Source organism: Nicotiana tabacum, chromosome 15 (assembly GCF_000715075.1).
Source record: "Nicotiana tabacum cultivar K326 chromosome 15, ASM71507v2, whole genome shotgun sequence".
Taxonomy (NCBI): Eukaryota; Viridiplantae; Streptophyta; class Magnoliopsida; order Solanales; family Solanaceae; genus Nicotiana; species Nicotiana tabacum.
The window spans coordinates 22,387,619-22,404,362 of NC_134094.1; the positions used below are offsets into that span (position 1 = coordinate 22,387,619).

Below are 16,744 nucleotides of genomic sequence, written 5' to 3' on the forward strand. Positions count from 1 at the left end.
CTCAAATAATATTTGCAATTCTTCATCATTTTGAAATCCTTTGCATGCTAAATTTTCAAACTTTATATTGTATAACCTGAAATAATAAAATAAGTGAAAGTCAAAAGATGAAATCAAATGTGAAGCAAAAAAAAAATCGTTAGTCTACATCTAAAATGTGTCAAAGTAGCTGCAACTTCAACCAATTCAATTGAAAAAAAAAGGTACAGGAATTCAACATGAATTGCAACAAAATAAGTACTATTCCAGCTCTCAAAAGTAATTACCCAGAAGCAAACTACAAGCTAGTTGCTATAAAACTGCTATCACAAAAAACTGTCGGCAAAACAGGTATACATAACCAAACTAAAAGCAGCTCAAACACTTAACTGATGGACTTCCAGTATACGCAAAATAGACCACATTATACATACCTTCAACATAAACACACCAACTACTGACTTGGAGAGAATTATGAAAATCTTTCAATGCAAAAACAAAAGAAACATGGGGATAAAGAATTCTCTTCGAATAATTAGTACTATCTCTAAACACAAGAATACCCAAAAATGTACCAACAATACCAACACCATCTTCTGCTGTGAAACATAAGGTGAAGCAGAAGCAGTAAGAGGCTCATGATGATCAGTCTTTAATTTATGGGCAAACCAAGTTACTAAGATATTAGCTGGATTTACAGAAACCTAACTTAAGAATAAAATGTTCAATATTCATTAGCGACTCGATATATAATTAAACTGGTGCATAACAAAATCTATGGAATATTGAGCACAATTTAAGAAAGAAGTAAGATAGTAACAAATTCTAATACAAGAGCATACCATCAGAAGATGGAGTATTTTCGTTAATATTATGCACTTGTTGTGCTTGTGGTACTCATTCATGGTCATTGTTTGCATCAGGGACCTGATTAATTTTAGCAAGTTATATAACATTAATTTCAAAAGATTAAAATGTCTGAAAACATATCTTAAACTTTTGAAGTTGAGTTACCTGTTCAGTTGAAAATCCATTGATATTCTGCGACGATAACTCATTAGGAGCAATTTTGCACATGACTTGTCTCACCCATAATAATTCTTGTTTCATCATACTAATTTCTTCGTTTTGTTTTCCATTTAACTCTGTTAACTTTGTTATCTTTTGTTCTAACCTTCTTACCTTATTAGAAGAATCCTTTGGAGCAATATTTCTTATGGAAAATTTACTACCCCACAGTATAAAAGGAGTTGGACCAAGTCCCAAACCTCGAACATACCCACTTTTTTCATTTCTCAAGACTAGGAAATATACATCTCCTTCCCAAGCAACACTGTGATTAAATGACAGAGGATAGTATTCTTGGTTAGTTTTTATGGATAAATAATAATATCCTCTGTCATTGCAACATAAGAATAGTATTTTATTATTTATCCATAAAAACTAACCAAGAAAAAAATCAAAAGTAGCTAAGTGTGTTTTTAGGACTTATGAAGTTGATACCTTAGCTTTATCAGAGAGCCAATAAGAGACGAGACCAATCCACTGATCTCTAGGTATACGACTTGGTCTATTTTTCAGTAGAATATCTTTGGTCTTATACTTTGATGTATACTAACTTTTTAAATCACACTTGTAATCTTTCTATTTCTTTCCTAGTGACTTTATGATATACTTTTCTCCACGTGTTGGGATAAAGAACTTCTCCTGGAAAAATAAAGCAAACATTTACCAGAAAAAAGTATGTATAACAGAAATCACATATTATTAGATTCACAATAACAACAACAACAACTCCTTACCCTCACAAACTCCACCAATTTCTACTTTTCATCGTTGTCAAAACTTCTCCAACCATCTACATGTAGTGATGTCACGACCAAAAATCCTAACATGTCTTGATGACGCCTATCTCAATACTAGGGAAGCCCAATAACTTCAATAAATCACAATAATCTCTTAAGTTTGAAAATATAATATTTGAATTCAATAGAAAACCTCACAATTTCAAATATAAAATACTCCCAAAATTCGGTGCCACTAAGTACATGAGTATCTAAATAATAACAAAGTCTGACTAATAAGAACATTATCTAAAAATATAGAACAATACTATAACTGAAAGGACAGAGAGTCAAGGTCTGCGGACGCCAAGCAGCTAGCTTGATAGTCTCCAATAGATAAATTCTCAAATCTGGCGACCGTCGTATCCGTAAGTACCTAGATCTACACACGAGGTGCAGAGTGTAGTATGAGTACAACCAACTCAATAAGTAACAAGACTAACCTATGGGATGAAAGTAGTGACGAGCTCAACTTTTACAGTCTAGTACAGAAATAACAGTACAGGAATGTAGGCATGCTTTCCAGTTCAACAGTTAAACTCAGTACAGGAAAAATAGATAAAATCTGCATGATATGAGGAATATGAAATCTCTATATCTATATGCCAAAGTATCTGTTATATGTGATGTACAATAATGGAAACCTCGTGTACTCACACTCTCAGAATACTCAATCATTTAGTACTGTATATGGCCAATCCAGCCCAGGGAATATATATATATATCGACATCAACTGACAATCAGTCACTCAGTACTGTATAAGTCCTATCCAGCCTAGGGGAAGATCCATCCCCAAATATAAATGATTCGGATAAGATCCATGTCCAGGGAAGATCCATCCCTCAATATAAATGCTTCGGGAAAGATTCATCCCTCAATATAAATCAATCGCGCTCACTGTGGGGGTGCAGACTCCGGAGGGGCTCCTTCAGCCTAAGCACTATAATAGCCAGATCTAGGCATAAATAAATAAAATATATTGCGGCGTGCAGTCCGATCCCATAAATATCACTCAAAATCTCCAGTCACTCGGGTTGTCAATGACATGAAGATCAACCCGATATGATGATATGATGTATCGATGAATGGCAATAGAGACTGAGATATGATATGCAAATGATAGATGTGACTGAGTACAAAAATTATAATTTAAACAAATAATTCAACAATAATATGACCTTTGTCGGTCCCAAATATATCGGCACGTAGCCTAAACATGATCTTAAACATGAGTCTCAGCTCAATTTCCTCCAACACGTGGAGGATATGTAGATAATGATATTTATTTAATTATGCAACTCCACAAAATTAATTAAGTCACAATTTCTATGGTGCACACACGCCCATCACCTAGCATGTGCGCCACCTCCGAACAATCCATATAACACGAAATTTAGGGATTCATATCCTCAGAACCAAGTTTAGAAGTGTTACTTACCTCAAACTGTGTAATTTTTTACTCCGCTATGGCTTTGCCTCGCGAATTGGTCTCCGAAAGCCTCGTATCTAGTCATAATTAATTTGATTCAGTCAATAAAAATTATTGGAAATATTCCATATGAAAATACTAATTTTCCAACAAATTCTGAAATTTAACTCGAAAATCGCATGTGGGGCCACGTCTCGGAATCCGATGAAACTCACAAAATCCGATAACTCATTAAATTATGAGTCCAATCATACTAGTTTCACTCAAATCCGACTTCGAATCGACATTCAAATCCCAAAATATTATTTTATGAAATTTCTACAATTTTTCTGAAATTTCCATCTCAAAATACTAATTAAATGATGAAAACAATTATATATTCATGTATATTAACCAAATCCGAGTTAGAATTAATTACCCCGATGAATTTCTTGAAAATCCCACGAACAATCGCTACAAACCGAGCTCCCAAAGTCCAAAAATGAAAAATGAGTTGAAACTCTCGTTCATATAGTACAAATTTTGATCCCCCATTGTGCTGACCGCAACATTTTTGTGCAGTCCGCACATTCCGGGTTATGCGGCCACAATCCAAATTGTGCGGTCGCACTTCAGCAGCCTCTATACTACTAGATTTTAGTAAATTAACCATAACTTTCTCTACAAATGTCAAAATGATGATTGGTTACTTTTATGGAAACTAGACTCAAAGGGCTACAATTTTTGTTTTTGAATCATCTCCAAATTCCTTATAGATTAAAAGATATAAGCTTCCGAATTCGGACTATCGAATCTGCAGAATCTTCTTTCTGTGGCCGCGAGAGGATTTCTGCGGTCCGCACCTGAGGCTTTGCCTCAGCACTCCAAAATGTGCCCCCAAAGTTCCAGAATAGCATCAGAGTGCCGAAATTCCCAGACTCGCTCAAAACTTACCACGAAACACACCCCAACCACTCGGGACCCCATCCGAATGTACCAACAAGTCTTAAAACACGATATGAACTTAGTCGAGTCCTCAAATCACATTAAACAACATCAAAAGCACAAATCGCACTCCAATTCAAGCCAAATGAAAACTAACAATTTCCAACTTCTATATTCAATGTCGAAACCTATCAAATCAAGTCCGATTGACCTTAAATTTTGCACACGAGTCATAAATGACATAACAGACCTATTCCAATTTCCAGAATCGGATTTCGACCCCGATATAAAAAAAAATATCAACTCTCCGGTCAAACTTCCAAACCTAAATTTCTATTTTAGCCATTTCAAGCATAATTTAACTACGGACTTCCAAAAAAAATTCCGGGCACGCTCCTAAGTCCAAAATCACTATACCGAGCTATTGGAATTATCAAAACTCTATTCTGGAGTCGTTCACACATAAGTCGACATCTGGCCAACTATTTCAACTTAAGCTTTACATCTTGGAACTAAGTGTTCCAATTTCATTCTGAAGCCTCTCCGACAAGTCACATATTTATAATTGAACACAAGATAAGCAGTAAATGGAAAAACGGGGTTGTAATACTCAAAACGACCGGTTGAGTCGTTACAAATAAAGTTAATTCTAGAGTTCTAGTGACAATCCCTAGAAAGCTAGGAAGCTTCCGACCGTCTTTCCCAATGAATTGGTTGCGACTATTGAAATGCACATCAATTGTCTTCCCTGGAGGCCCACGAACATTCCTTGCCTCCGAATTATCTAACATGAAAAAGATTAAAAGGTCATGAAATCCACACAGTCGCCTACTATTAATTAACAGTACTAAAGGAAAGAGATCTCAAATATGAAAAACACTTCGAACTATTGATAAACTAATTAATGGCTCTAAAAAAGTGACTGATTCACTGCCTATTCACATTTCAGTTGGTTTTCATGATTTTATTGCCTTAGATAACTCTGTTAGCTTCATGTATTTTTCATGGATCCCGAATTGTATTTTACTACATTGTAAAAACTCACAGGAACCAAAAGAAAAGGACTGAAGCAGCCCCACATCAGCTTAATAAGAAGTCACCAACAGTATTTACAAAAAATCAAATGAGAAGTTACCAGAAAGTAAAATGAAAACTATACATCGTTTAACAAACTATACAGACCAAAGTAGTTAACATCAACAAGCTATCATTTAACATAAAATTTTGCAATCCTCAGACAATAATGTAACTAGTTGGAGTGCTTTCGGTATCCGGTGTTGTCATTTAACATATGATGGTATTGGGACATTTCAGTGGTACTTATGATGGTTAGATGTGAGTTTATAGTAGTGTCACGATCCCAATTTACTATCTTAAAACGTTGTGATGACACCTAATATTTAAGACTAGGTAAGCCTAACACTGATTATTAATGAAATTTAACTAACTTAACTGCAATACATTAAGTAATATCTGTAAGCATAAACTTTAATTCATACCATAATCTTGAACATGATAATTTTACATATAATCAATACAGAAAACATACCTGAAACGGAAGTCATTATAACGAAGCGGAAGTGTTAACTGGAATTGGTTTATCGCCCCTTGCCCTATCTTTCGTTACCATTGACTTTAGTGATGAAAGAGAGAATAGGTAACCCTAATGGGTGGAGAGAGAACCAATTTATAGAAGTTCTCATTTAATCCGGTATGTCCATAAAGTAACCGATCAGACGGACGAAATTTGTCTTTCATTAAATATTAATTATGGGCTTTAATATATTGGGTCATACACATAATAGGAAAAATCTAACATTCTCCCACTTGACCCAATAATCACATAACATTAATATTTAATCATATAAACATTAGCTGCGCATAAACAAACACTACTAGAAAACTTGCAAAAATCGTCCATAAAAACCGACCGAAATCGGTCGGAAATATAGAAAAATTGACTGATTTCAATTCGTTGTAACAACAGTGGTCGCTAAGGTGTGGCAATCGAAGTCGGTCGGTTAATTTAACCTTTGGTTGACCACTTTAACTGAAAGCTTTTGTTGGAAAAATAAATATACCGATCGAATCTCTGTCGGTATTATTTAAATTAATTTTTATTTATTTTTCAAAATAGCGACCGGGTTCAGTCGAAATATAATTATTTGATAATTTTTTATTTCTTTTTAAATCTTAACAGACCGACGGAAGTCGGTCGGAATAATTAAAAATAAATTAAAAAATATATTATTTTCGATCGATTTCGATCGGTATTTTCAAATTTCTGCAGATTTCACATTGAAAATACCGATCGAAGTCGGTCGAAAAAATAAATTTCTGGGTTTTAATATAAAAATTCCGACCGTAGTCGGTCAGTTTTCTGGGTAAAAATCTGGCAGAATATGCCTGCTTTTAAACTACACCACCTGCCAATTATAACCAATAACTACCCTATAATGGCATCATTACATTTCTTCCATTTAACCACAATTAACCAACAATAACCACAACAATGCTAATAACAACAACCACAACAACATCCAACCATATCTTCTGCGCTTCTTCGTCTGAAACGGTTGGTCGCTCGCCTTGCTCATTCGGTGGCAAGCTCTAAGTGTACTCCTCCATATTAATCTTGTAGCGACCCTTTATTTAGAAGATATTAACTATATAATATTATAAACATTAATTTCAAGTTATAGTAGTTATGAAACTTACATATGTAGTCTCCGACCGGTCCTCGACCCATCTAGTTGGATCTGTCAGTACCTTCTTCTTCCGGATGTGAGTCTCCATATAAAACTCATCATGAGTCATCTTCCTCCCATATTTATTTTTCCTACAAATATAATAAAACATATTAACTAAATTAAAATATATAAATATAGTTTGATAACAAATAGAATTTATTTTTTTAAGGAATTATCAATAGTCTCCTCGCAGTCCCCATGCTCCTTGCACCCACACAGTGCAAGGAGCCACCCTTCTCAGATGCTCGAGCTTTCTTTCCCTGTTCACTCTTCTTCTCGAACTTCTCAGTGGTCCATTGCCTCAACAGATCCTCCCATATATGCGGTAGAACCCCTGAAGGCTTCTTGCTCTTCTTCCGAGCAGAATTGAAGGAATCATATAGTCTTTTACGGCATTTGAACTCAAAATTTGCAAGAATGGCACTGTTATGCCGGTCTTCCGAGGCACACTTAGTCTGCAATTGGAGTGTATAACATTATATAAAAATATTGTTAATATAATATTTAAATAGATAAGAATTGTATTGAAACCTTAAATTGGTTGAAAATTTGCCCCACAAGCTCCGATGGAAAGTCACTCCAAGTCGCATAGGGTGCATCATACAACCGGCCAAGATTTTCAGTGATTATCTTTGTAGTCCGATGATTAGGTATGAACTTGCAACATAGAAATTATATTAAATAAACAAGACTAGCCATTATAATTCAGCAAAAACAAAGAAGTAATAAATAAATAATGATCATCCTATGATAACGATCATACCGCACATCCTCTGGATCATCTTCCTCCGATGAATCTAAAGCATGCGCGGAAGGGGAGGCATCTGGCTCAGCGCTACTATCTCAAAAGCGAAGTCCATAAATGCTAGGAGATGAACTCCGTAGAGAGGGAGTCGGGGTCGCTGATGAAAATGGCTGCGATCCACACCCCTACTGCAATCTAGACCCCTGTTGCGATCCAGACCCCAGCTGCGATCCGGATGGCTGAAATCTAAATGGATGTGATCCAACTAGTGATGAAGCAAATGGAGCAGATGACGGACGTATCACCACATAATCATGTGACTGTTGACTCGATGGACCAATGTAACTATATGCAGGATCATGTGGAGGAAGCGGGGTATAGCCCTGTGGTGGAGAATGGTAAGAATACTGCTGGGGGACAAATGGTAGGTAGTCTAATGAGTAGATGGATATGGTGGAAAAGATGTGTGCTTAGAAGATTGCTGCCGGCCATCAGTAGCGGAGGGATGCAAGTGTGGAGTGGAAGGAAGAGAGGGTGTAGCACCATTATCATGATCAATAGGCCCTTTATTCTTCCTAAACCTACCTCGACCCCTACTGATCATCTGCATAAATTAAAGAAAATGTTAGAATTGAGAATATAAATCTATTTAAGTTGAGAGAATTTGAAAAAACTAACATGCTAGTCGTCTTTGAAGTATCCTTCCTCGTCCGAAAATTCTTCCTCTTCACTTATTTCATTTTCATTAGGTGTTCGTCCTCATTTTATATGATTGTTATTTCTTCCATATCTTCTTCTTCTAATATGCATTGAGGATGCTCCAAGTCTTTTTCTAATTGACCATCCACCATTTGGTTAACACTTGAGGTATCCTTTTGGTGAGCAACATCTAGCACATTCTCAATTTCCACCCTACCAACATGCTTAGTTTTGATTACAACCAACCAATCAACCTTATCCCTCCGCAATGGATATTGAGCATAATACACTTGCCTAACTTTTTTTGCAATTATAAAAGGATCATAGCGATCATGCTCCCTCTTTTTATTAACCTCAATTATGTAGTACTGCAAGTGTACATTTATACTTCTTCTAGGTGATGGGTCAAACCACTTGCATCAGAAAAGTATGATCTTCTTATTTGGCCAACCTGAATATGAAAATTCTAGAATCTCTTTGATCACATCATAATAATCATTTTTCTCATCCTGGTTGCCTTCACCACCTTTGACACACACTCCACTGTTATTGCTTTATTTTTTTATACTTGGAGCATTCCTTGGTGTGAAATTTATAACCATTCACAAAATACTTAAACATAGTTGTAACCGTAGATGCAAGTCCCCAAGATATATCTTTCAAAAATTGATTAACACTGTTGTTTGGATTATTGACCTACATGTAGTGTTAAATAAATCACAAGTGAGCAAGTATATTCACAAGTGACCAAGTATGTATAATCACATGTGAAAAAGTATGTAAGATGCACTTGCACACTCTTTAAACCATGCCTCAAATGTATAATATACAACATCATAGCCAAATTGGCTCACGAAGTCACTGAGCGACACATTGAAAATTTTGTTAGTTGCATAAACTAAATTAAATAGTAGTCCATGTAAATTAATCTTACGTCAACACTTACTTAAGAAAGGATTGAACTTCCGGACAATTTAGCAACACATGATTTGAAGCTAATTTGTACCCCATACTACTTAGGCCCCTTTTTGTTCGATCTTTAGAACCTTGGCCCGATTGATTGATTATGGACATTAGTGGATATAATGGATCAATCTTAATCACGACATTGTGCCGACTGGGCCTATTTCTAGCACATGGCACATGACTGTCGAAGTAGTAAGAACAAAAATGACAGTTTCCTTTGCAATATAGGCTCCGCATATGGATCCTTCAATCTTATTCCTATGTTTAACAAATCGTTTACACTTGCCGATAGTCTTGCACATTGTCATATTAGACAATAACGTTAAAGAAAATTACAAGAATAAATCAAAGTTTGATCATTACCTCTCGAATAGATATATCCACCTGCATTGAACCGGCCCTCCAAGTCGCGCCTCGTGTACAAGGTAAATTGGAAGGTGTTCCATGACATCAAAGAAACCACACGGAAAAATCCTTTTCAGCTTATTACTGATTACAGAAATGTTCTGATTCATTTGAAATAGGTTTTCTTCCCTTAATGTGGTAGAACATAAGTCTTTGAAAAACAAACTTATCTCTGTGATGGGTTTCCAGATATTTTCAAGCAAATCACAAAATGCAATATGGATTAAGGTTTCCATGAAGATATGACAGTCATGACTTTTCATATGAGTCAGCTTTCCTTCAACCATATCGGCACGTTTCTCATGTTCGAAGCATAGCCCTCGGGAATCTTTAGGTTTGCAACCCACTCACAAATCTTCTTTGTTCCAAAGTGAATGTGCAGCTGGCCTTGGGCTTGAACACCTTACCATTGTTAGCAGACTGCAAATGTAATTTAGGTCGCATGCAATATTCTTGTAACTGTATTGAACAAATTGTCAAAATAGTTCTTCTCAATATGCATGACATCAAGATTGTGTCGGGAAAGATTATCATTCCAATATGGCAACTCCCAATATATGCTATGTTTTGTCCAGTTATGAGTAACACCATATCCAGAAAATCTAGAAGGTGTGGCTTCGGTAACTTTAGTAGTGAAGTTCTGAACCCTCTTCCAAATTTCCTCACCGGACAAAATTGGAGGTGGCAAATCACGTTCAACTGTATTCTTTTTGAATGCGTTCTTCATCCTTCTGAAACTCATAATCAACTAGCAAGAACAGACGATGACAATCAAACCATGACTTCTTTCGGCCGTGTCTTAAAGTGAACGCTTTACCATTTTTCATGCAGTAAGGACATGCTAACTTTCCAGCAGTCATCCATCTAGACAACATTCTATACACAGAAAAATCATTAATGGTCCACATTAAGTTAGCACGCAAGTTGAAATTTTAATTAGTTTATATATCATATGTCTCAACTCTATCATACCACAACTGTTTTAGCTCATTAATCAGAGGTTGCAAATATACCACAACTCTTTGGATTGCGGGGACCGCGAATAATACAATTTAAAAAAATATATGGACTAGTCATACATATTTCAGACGGAAGATTATACGGTGTAATAAAGACTGGCCAGCATGAATATGGTGTTGCAGAAACAGAAAGTTCACATATATCTCTAAATGCGGACCAACTCCGCAAAAGCGAAGGCACATATGCGCATTCTTCACCGCAGAAGCGGACTTGGCCAAGCTGGGCGAGGACCGCACCTGCAATAGATTTTTCCGCAAGTGCGCCCCAATGTCCGCATAAGCGAAAATCGTTGGATCAGTGAGGTTCATTTAATGTCGGGACTTAGGCTTTTTGGCTCATTTTCATTCACTTGGTTGGCGATTTTAGAGCTTTTTGAAGAGGGGTTTTCACCTAGATATTGAAGGTACCCAATATAAGTTTAATACATAGATTGTAGATAGATTTTAACACGAAAAATTATGGGTTTAGTTGAAAAACCTAGGTTTTGATTTAAAAAAATGGGATTTAACCGCGAAAATGATTATGGAATTTGGTGAAAATTATATATTTGAGTTCGTGAGGTTGTGGGTAACAATTATCTTCGAAAATTTTCGAAATCCAGTCACGTGATCCAGGGGGTGAATTTTAGGAATCTTCCAATTTGAGTTGGGTAATTAATCTAATAGTTAAATTATGAACTTGTGAGTGTATATTGATTATTTATATAATCTTTAGCTAGTTTCGGGTTGTTTGGCACCAAGTTGAGGATTTAAAGCGGAGTTTTGGACCGAAAGTGAGCTTGAGAAAGAGGTAAATCTTTTACCTAACCTTGTAAGAGGGAACTCATCCCCTTAGGTATATCTTGTTGTGTATTACTTGTGTGGGGAGTTACGTATGCATTATGTAACGAGAGTCCGTGCATAGCTATATTTTATGATATGTCCACTTTTTATATCACTTCTACAGTATGTATGTATATGTGTCCTTTTCTAGACTTACACATGTTTAGTGACAGTACCTATATTCCCCACTATATTTGATCGTAGGGAACTAACAACTGATAAAAAGGTGGCAGCTATTGCCTGTACTTCTGCTTAAAGGTGGCAGTTCATAAAGCAGACCATCTAGCTTCACTTTTAAGTTGAATAATTTTTCAACTTTGAAATTGCAGAAGGTAGTATGATTTTACAGTCAGGGTATACATGGTTGTACAACAACTTTTAGACTATAAATTTAAGCTTGTGACCTCAACTTTCTTAAGATTAAGGAGCACTAATATAATAGTTGTTGTAGAGTTGATGTCAATAGCAGTTAGCACATCATCCAAGTTTTGGTGGACTGAGTTATACTTGTGTAAGTGTTGGTGGGTGATAGTAGGTATCTCATGGAATTAGTCGAGGTGCGCACAAGCTAACTTATACACCACGGTTTAATTAAAAAGTATCATTCATTAAAATAATTTCGTTAACTCGGATAATTATCACGCAAAAAGTTTTTGGTGATGGAAGGAAATGATCCAGTGAAGCGGAAAAGAAGAAAGAATTGTAGTATGATTCCAAAGAACTGAAGCAGATAGTTAAGACTAAATTTATGTATTATTTTGTATTTGGTAGATGGATCATCGAAGTGCTTAATGAGGAAGACAAAACAAACAGAATACATATATAGTTGCATTACATAGCCTGGATTAAGTTAAAGAGGAAGTATAAACTAACAGAAATATCAGTTATAGCTCTTGGCTAGTATTTGCTGAAAATTGCTTATGTAGACGGACAATGATTATCCCATGTGATAAAAAATTTATAACTAGGAGATCAGATGACTTTTTACTTGCGAAGGGTACTCGATTTTCTATTTCTTGTTCTTGTGAAGATCACATCTATATAGAAGATTTATACTTCAAGTAATTTGAGCAGGACATATGTTACTTAAGTTATTTTCAAGTTAGTGATATAGAATCTGATTCTCTTTAATTTGCAAAAGCTTATAACTCTTATAGCCTGTTTTTAAGCACGAGACTGATAGAGAAGGATGTCTTTTCCTTACTGATGGAGAGCCATACCGCAAGTAGATGTATTTAAGTTGGATGAGAAAACATGATTGCAAGCACATCGTCACGAGCTTTTCAATTGTGAATCAGAGGTGATTGAAGATTATAAAAAGTGAGTGATATTTATTTATAAATACTACCTTGCCTTATCTATTTCTAAATATTTGTATATATTACTTTATTTGATAAGTAAATTGATATAGGTGAGTTACATAAACGGAGAACGTATTGCTGAAATCAAGAGATTACGTCGTAACCACCAAAGGGCACATACACATACACATACATAATGTACAAGTGATACAAAATGATAATCATTGCGTTTGCAGGTAACAAACAAAAAATTAGATTGCAGTGAAGGTTACAAGTGAAAGGCTATTAGAAGATAATAGATAGCCATCATAATAATATTCAAAAACAAAATCATATTCTGGAACCATATAATGTAAAGTATAAGACAATTTTGGTCCACAGAGTAACTACCAATCTGATTATCACTTACAAAATTTTCAACTCGGAATCTTTTCTTGAAGTTCTGTTTTTAATCGATTAACTCGTCAACCTATTTTTGACACAATGAAGAAAATTTTACACCTCAACCAAATATAGAAATTTCTGATCACAATTATGTCCCTTCAAGAAAGAGGTAGAGAGTGTCATGGGAAAGGAAAATCACAAAGCACTTAATTTAGAAAAAAGTGAAACAATATTTATTTGTAAAAAGAAGCCATTTTCACAAGGGGGTTAATGCCGACAAAAGCCACACTTGACACTACGGCAATGAAGATTGAAGCAAAGCAAACCAATACTAAAATTGACGACAAAACTTCAATTCACATGGTATATAAACAACCATAACATAGCAATTTCTAACCAAAACCAAAACATATCAGATTGGTACGTTTTTCCCATCCAAACTCTACAAGGATAATTATTTGGAGCAAAGAAGAGACAGAGAAGAGATAGAGCAGTGATAAAAAAACTATTTTCTGAAAAATATTACCTGGGGTTGGTGGCGTTATGGTGAGATAGAGGATCGACCATAGGGAGAAAAACATTACAGGGGATGAGAGATTTTATATTTCTGAAGTATTTTTTGAAGTTCTCACAACTTAGACGGAAGGAATTGGAGGGAATAGGTTATTTTAGCTCTAAAATTTTGGAGGGGAAGATAAAAATAATAAAAGTTGCTTTTAATTGTGGTTATTTATTTTTATTGCCACTAAAAAGGTGTGTAATAGCGACGGATGCTTATTTGCCTCTAATATTTTTCGTTTACAAAATTATTTAGTGGCGATTCATTTATTGCCGCTAATTAATTACCACTAAAAGTCTCTTTTGTAGTAGTGATAACAAGCAACCCCTTGCGAACTAAGCGAATAACGCTATCTTTTAGTTACTTTAATATTAACCGAATATTTATTCACACTCATTCTTTTACAAATCAAAGATATCAATCTGTCGTACTCAAATGTGAGTGACAACTTAACAATTTTCTGTGGATAACAACTATAGTGTACCGAGTTATTCTTCACCACAACCTCATCACCCCAATATAATACAATCCTAATTTTTCGCTCTTCAGACATTGTAGCAAAATTCAAAAAATATTGATGAATATGAAGTGATACAAAGGATGCTGAAGAATAATTTGTTCAGAATGATTTTTTGAACAACAAATGTTCACCCTTAAGTAAGCAAAAATTCAATATGAGGGGATGACAATTAGTAAGTAGAGGCGGATTCAGAATTTGAAGCTTATGAGTTCCTACCGTAAATTTAAATTAATATGTAATAATATTTGGGTTCACAGTTAAATATTTACAAATATTTAATAAACTTTTTAATATAAATACAGGGCTTACGCAAAAGTTATTGGGTTTCCGGGAACCCGTAGCCAATGCTCTAGATCCGCCCCTGTTGGTAAGTATAGCGCATGTGATATATGCTCTGTACATATACCGCATATAAAACATGCGTTATACTCACCAATTATTATTGGTCAGCAAATTGTAAGCATAGCGCATGTATTACATGCGCTATACCTTAACGAGGTAACTGACAGTTAAGATATAACACATTAAAAATATGTGCTATATATAAAAAAGTTATTAATAATTTTTTTTTACCTAATTTTGTGTATTGAGTCCAAAATTGCATCCTTTTAGTGTCGGACTCCTACCCAAAACGACGGTTAACTCTAATGTCACAAGTCAAAAAATAAATCAGTTAACAGTTGCAATTAAAGGACTTCACGGGCACATTTCGCCGCGTCGCCCACTTTCACGCCTCTCCTGCCGCAATTTCAATATCAGCATTGGCTTTATCTACACTTGACACGAGACTTTGCAGAAAACAGTGCCACAATTATTTCACTTTCACCTATCATTCAACTACTCCCACCAAGAAAAATTGAGCCAATTTGCTAACATCATTTCCCATAAAAGTGGTTTTGCCAAACACACTTGAATCCAACAGTAAGAATATATACTCCCTTTGTTTCTTCTTTCACTTTATTCTCCTTTCTAGTGGAGTATCCAGACGCAAAATAGCAGTACCTTTATGTAGTTTATTTAATTACATAAGCACTATTGGATAAGATCAAATCCGACATCTTTCTTTTCAATCTAAAAAATCTCTGTGTAAATAATGTTTTCATTTATATAACATACACTTGATAGCAGCGGGAGAGGTCTAAAATCAAGTGTATTCTTTTTCATACTAGTAGTATTAGTATGTATTTTTGTATTTTCTTATTCTTATATTTTTATTATTATATATTATCTTTTACTTCGACCATTTTATTATCTTATTGTTGTTATTATTTCTTTCGCATGGCTTTTACCATGTTTCTTTTTTGCTATTGTTGTGCTTATACTTTCGTTGAACCGAGAGTTTATTGATAACAATCTCTGTAATATTTTTAATGTAGGGTAAAGTCTGCGTATATACTATGATCTCTAGACTCCATTATATGATATTGCATTGAGTGTATATTGTTATTGTTATTGTAAGCACTTGTATCTTTGTATTTTCATTTCGTAAGGAAATTGAAGATTTTAATTTAGTTTTATGAGTTTTTGTTTTTATCATTAAATTAGTTTAATTATTTGAAACAAGATAGCTAACAAGTCTTTTAAGGTGGTTCAGGTATTAAAGATAATTTTTCTTTTACATTAGGCTTAAGAGTAATGTACTCCAAATATCTAACAACAAAAATATGGGGGAAATGCTACATGGGCGAAGATTTAAATCATATAAACTGATAATATTAAGTATTTTACACTATTAATGTAGTTTAACCTATTATAACAAGTTCGTAACAAGTTCGATTATAAAAATATATTTCGCATTGTCAACGCATAAAATTTGAACTCTATGGATAATGTACCAAAAATTTCAAATAACATCAAGTTGTCATCGAATTTAGGACAAGAATAGATGTTTCTATAATTTTGTAAGTTAGAGAGAACCGTCTATACTATTCTTCAACTAGATGGGAGGTAGCACGATTATATCTTTCGTTAAACATATAAAGTCATTTTTCTAAAATTAAAAATTTCCTTTCCAACTTATAAAGGATGTCATTGTAGTTTTCTAACAATTTTACTAAAGGTTTTTCATTTCATGAATATAACTAACAACCCGTTCACCTTACTACCTTTATATATGCAAGGTAATGAAAGAAAAACATAGTTAACAAGAAAAATAGAACTCTATTACTCCATAAACTTAAACTCTTCCAAAATGGTAGCTAAGTTATCTATTTTTAAATTGTAAATATTTATAATATACAATACTAAATACATTTTCTAAAAGAATACATTACGAGGCTAATATATTGGAGTAACTATTTAACTTTAGCTCACTTACAACTCATTACTTCAATTGCATTAATCTTATGCTGAAATCTAATCATCCATATATATCCTTCCTCCGTTTCATTTATTTTA

At 34.5% G+C, this 16,744-nt stretch overlaps 1 long non-coding RNA gene across 3 annotated transcripts; it reads right to left on the reverse strand.

The window, feature by feature from the left end:
* Positions 1-4,667: 4,667 nt before the first annotated feature.
* LOC107831377 (uncharacterized) lies at positions 4,668-13,971 on the reverse strand. Of its 3 annotated transcripts, none has more exons than XR_001658345.2 (5): positions 13,795-13,971; positions 9,701-10,618; positions 7,459-8,276; positions 6,896-7,382; positions 4,668-6,823 (listed from the first exon to the last, which is right to left on the reverse strand). It is a non-coding gene; the product is annotated as an uncharacterized LOC107831377 (long non-coding RNA). The 3 variants fall into 3 exon arrangements; XR_012699164.1 differs by lacking the exon at positions 9,701-10,618 and having other exon boundaries at positions 7,459-7,584; positions 7,691-8,276; positions 13,795-13,946; XR_001658349.2 differs by lacking the exon at positions 9,701-10,618 and having other exon boundaries at positions 13,795-13,946.
* Between the last annotated feature and the right edge of the window lie 2,773 nt (positions 13,972-16,744).